Here is a 4257-nt window from a genome sequence, read left to right on the forward strand (position 1 = left end):
GGCCGGTCGGAGGGGAGGGAGTGGAGGCAGTACGGGAGGCCGGGCCCTCACTGGGCTGTAGGGGGTGGGCAGTCTATAGCCACACATTTCCAAGGCCATCTGCAGGACCACGGCTGGGGAGTTTGTGGGTGGGTGTCAGGGGACCTCCTCCCCCAGCTAAGCCAGAGGATAGTATTTGTTCTTCCTTCCTTCCTTTTTAAAAAAAGTTTTTCACCGTTTCCCCTCTCCTCCAACTGGTTACAAAAGGAATAGATCTTTGTTGTGAAAGAAGCTTAGAAAATGGAGAACCCCATAATCTAAACTTCAGAGCTAGTTAAATATTGTGAACGGGTTTTTACATACAATCTTCCAGATATTTTTTTCTCTATACATGTACAAAAAAGGTATGTACCTATAACACACATGGGATTATGTAAGGCATGTTGTACAGTTTTGCTTTTCTCATTTATATTTTGGGCATTATTCAATGTCAGGACGTGTGGATTTTTCTCATTCTTTTCGATGACTGCATGAGATTCCATTGTATGAATGGACCATCATTTATTAATTAAATCCACAGAGTGTCCCCAGCAATGAACTTCCTTGTTCATATTTCTTTGTACACTTGGGGGAGAGTCCTACAAGAGGAATTCCTAGAAGTGTAATTGTTGTGTGTATTTCAAGTTTTCATAGACGGTGCCAACGTGTGTGCCATAGAGGTGGCTTGGGTGCGGAGGGAAATTTAATCCAGCCTCCTCCTCCTCCATCCTCAGATTTAAATCCTCTTCAAACTGAAGGGGGGGGGGGGGGGGGGGGGGGGGAGACATGGTGCCCTTGGTTTTTGGGGGGGAAGAAATAATATCACCAGCAGCGTGGCAGAGGATTCGCGGGCGGGGGGGGGGGGGGGGGCGGGGAGTGAGCTTGGGCTGACTTTCTGGGCCTGGGGATTGGGCCCGGGGATTGGGCCCGGGGATTGGGCCCCGGGATTGGGCCCCGCCCGGGACTGCCTGGCTGATGGCGGCGGTGGGCAGATGGCGAGGACCCCCTAAGCCCCCAGCTTCTCACAGACGTCAGGCTCAGTGGGCGAAACAACTCCTAAAATAAGGACTTGGCTCAGGGAGGGAGAGGCTGAGACTGGCAGTGCATGATCTGCAGGGAACGTGGAGAACAGACCTTGAGCCCCAAGGAGGGCAGCCGAGACCCCGGACGTCCCCCACGCCTCTAGTGGGGAGACCCGCCAACTTCTCTAGCTCGTGGACTCCCGGAACAGGTGGCGGAAACCGGAAGTACCAGATCCCTCGGCCACTCGGGGCTGTTTGAGGCTCCCCTCTCTGTTGAGTTCACTCAGGCCCCTGGGCTAATCCTGGGTCTCTGGCCCTCCTGCAAGGAGCAGGGAGGTGGGGAGGCCGGAGGGTTTATCTCTTTAGCACCCCCCGCCCCCATAAATCTGGTGAAAAGATTGGCGGAGGAGGGTAGGGCTGCCAGCTGGGTTTTAAGAATTGCCGAAAGTGAGGTTTTGTGCTTTTGATTGTGTTTGTTTTTATGAGATTATCCATTGCTTTTCTTTCCAGATGCTGACTCTTATCCTTAGAGAAAGAGAAGGCAGAACTGCTTACTCAGTCTCTGGAACTCTCCCAGTCTGATGGGGGAGGAACAGAGCCTCCAGTCTGACCAGCCAGCACCTCAGAAAAGAACCTACAAAGCAAGACGTGGCTCTGCCACCAACTTCTGTGACCTTGACCAAGCCATTCCTAGTCTCCTGGCCTCAGTTTACCCATTTGTAAAGTGAGGAGGTGGAGTAGACAATATCGGGTCTTTTCTGGCTCACTTTCAGGGTTCTTGTACAAGGTGGGCATGGGGCCTCCTTAGGATCTTTCTGCCTTCATCTATCACTCTCTGAAATTCCCTTGTTTGTTTTGTCTTTGAGGTTGTGTATTGTCTGCCTTCATCTCCAGGCTAATCGTTCTAGGAGGATGGCCATCGTCCATTTTGCTCACCGTCGTGTCCCCAAGACAGTGGCAGGTACACAGTGGGTACTCAGCTCATCTCTGTGGAATGTGGGGTGTCCACTCAAGGGTTCAGGAAAGAAGCTATCAAGTAAGGTTGGAGAATTTATCTGGGAAGCCTTCCTGGAGGAAGTGAGGAAAAGACGCAGATTTGGAACTTGAATTAAGTATTCTGATTAACGAGGGACTGGAGAACTGTGGCCTTGGGAATGCTTTCTTGGCCCTACTTACTGCTCAGGAGGAAAGACCTGAGTCTGAGGTTTAATAGGCACAGTTTCATTCCTCCCTTCCCAGTAATTAATTACCTGGCCCAGGATGCTCCCTAGAGTCTGTCGCCACTGCCGTCTTCCAGCTCCTCCCAGGGTCACCCCAGGATAGTCAGACTGTATTTAGATTGCCATTCTCCACCTCCCTCCCCAGAGGAGCCGCGTGTGGGGCAGGTGTAGGGGAAGGGACTCCCAAGGTGTAGATCTGTGCTGTGCAGTATGGCAGCCCCCAGCCACATGTGGCAGCTGAGCAGGGGAATTGTGGCCGAGACATGCTGTATACATGAAATACACAGACTTTGAAGACTTAGTATGAAAAAAGAATGTAGAATATTTCACTAATACTATTTTATATAGATAGGTTGAAATGATAATTTTTGATATATTGAGTTAAATAAGATACTTCATTAAAATTAGTTTCATCTGCTTTTTTTTTGGTGAGGAAGATTGGCCCCAAGCTAACATCTGTGCCAATCTTCCTCTATTTTGTATGTGGGATGCTGCCACAGCATGGCTTGGTGAGTGGTGTGCAAGTCCATGCCCAGGATCTGAACCAGTGAACCCCAGGCTGCTGAAGTGGATCCTGTGAAGTTAACCACTATGCCATCGGGCTGACCCCCTCGTCTGCTTCTTTTTATGTTTACAAAATGTGGCTAGCAGAGATTCTAAAATTTCATACGTGGTTCGCATTCTATTTCTATTGACACTGTAGCTCTAGGTATTTGGTTGATGGAGCATTATGGGTAAAAGAATGGGAGATCCCTTGTTCTTCTTTCTCCTGAAATCAGAAGAGAAGCAGACCAAACTGCAGCAGTCTGGCAGGAGGGCAGATAACAGGAAGGCCTTCTTGACAGGGACTAACACACCTGAGGGATCTGCATACCCTCCTTCCTGGAAAGCTTTCAGGTTAGGTGAAGACAGTGCATATTCTTGAATTATTTTAAGACATCTTATGAAACTATGATTCTCAATGATCCAAACCTGGTTACTTGCAGGAGATTTTCCTACCTTCATTCAGAGTATTTTCACTCTCTAAATGGCTCTTTAACTGCCTATTTGATGATGAGCCTTGATACCTGGAATCCATAGAAAATTCATAACATGGTTTTACCCAATAGTTTCTGATCTTTCATCACATTGCTGCAATAGTAGCAACAGGGTTGATGGACTGAGGTTCCGTCAACTTGCCCTCCCCTGCTGCCTTCCTCTGCCCAACCCTCCCCACCCAAAGGTGCTGGAACAGAGAGAGGGCTCAGGCAGGCCATACTGAAGGGGAAGATGCCAGCTGGGGGTCTGGATAATCCACAAACGGGATTATCTGCCCCTGAGTTTGCACACACATAAGCAGGTGGCCTTTATGCAGACAGGATGTACTGGGATGAGCCAGGGAGACGAGGTTAACACCGTGTGTGTGGGGGTGTGTGTGTGGGGGGTGAGGGAAGTCCTACAGTAAACCTCCCCACCCACTTATCTCTCATCCAGAGCATTAATTCAACCAATCACTCATTCTTTCAATCAACCACATGTAATATAATGTTTAGCATTACTGTACACTGACACACCATCCCAGGCACTGGAGCTAAGGTGCGATCTGTACACAAAAGCATCCTAGATCTGATTTCCTTGCTGCAGAGCCTGAGACAGGGATTAAGGGGGCATACGGTTTATTGAGGGCAAACTCTCAGAAGGGGAGGGAGGGAAGCAGGATGGGGCAGAGGAGGCGCTAAGCAAGGCCACACTCTCACAGCTGGAGTCTGATTGTGGTGTGATCCTGTGGGGAAGCTCTGGATGAAGAATGAACCACAGAAAGAATTCCACCCCCCAACCCCCACCCCAGTCCTCCCAGGCAGGGAGCTGGTTGCCCAAGTCTCCAGAGAAGGGGCAGCCAGGAGCCATCGCAGGCAAGGCTCACAGCCAGTAGAGCGGATCTGGGTGCGGCATCAGGGGCATCCACTCAGGGTGTAGCCCAAGAAGAGAAGAGCAGCTGACCTGGGCGAGCCACGCGT

The 4257-nt window shown here is 50.1% G+C and overlaps 1 long non-coding RNA gene across 1 annotated transcript; it reads left to right on the forward strand.

Moving 5' to 3' along the window:
- Nucleotides 1–983: 983 nt before the first annotated feature.
- On the forward strand, nt 984–1995 carry LOC124246493 (uncharacterized). The gene is made up of 3 exons (XR_006890512.1): nt 984–1249; nt 1551–1764; nt 1907–1995. It is a non-coding gene; the product is annotated as an uncharacterized LOC124246493 (long non-coding RNA).
- Nucleotides 1996–4257: the final 2262 nt, after the last annotated feature.

This window comes from Equus quagga, chromosome 11 (genome assembly GCF_021613505.1).
Source record: "Equus quagga isolate Etosha38 chromosome 11, UCLA_HA_Equagga_1.0, whole genome shotgun sequence".
Classification (NCBI taxonomy): domain Eukaryota; kingdom Metazoa; phylum Chordata; class Mammalia; order Perissodactyla; family Equidae; genus Equus; species Equus quagga.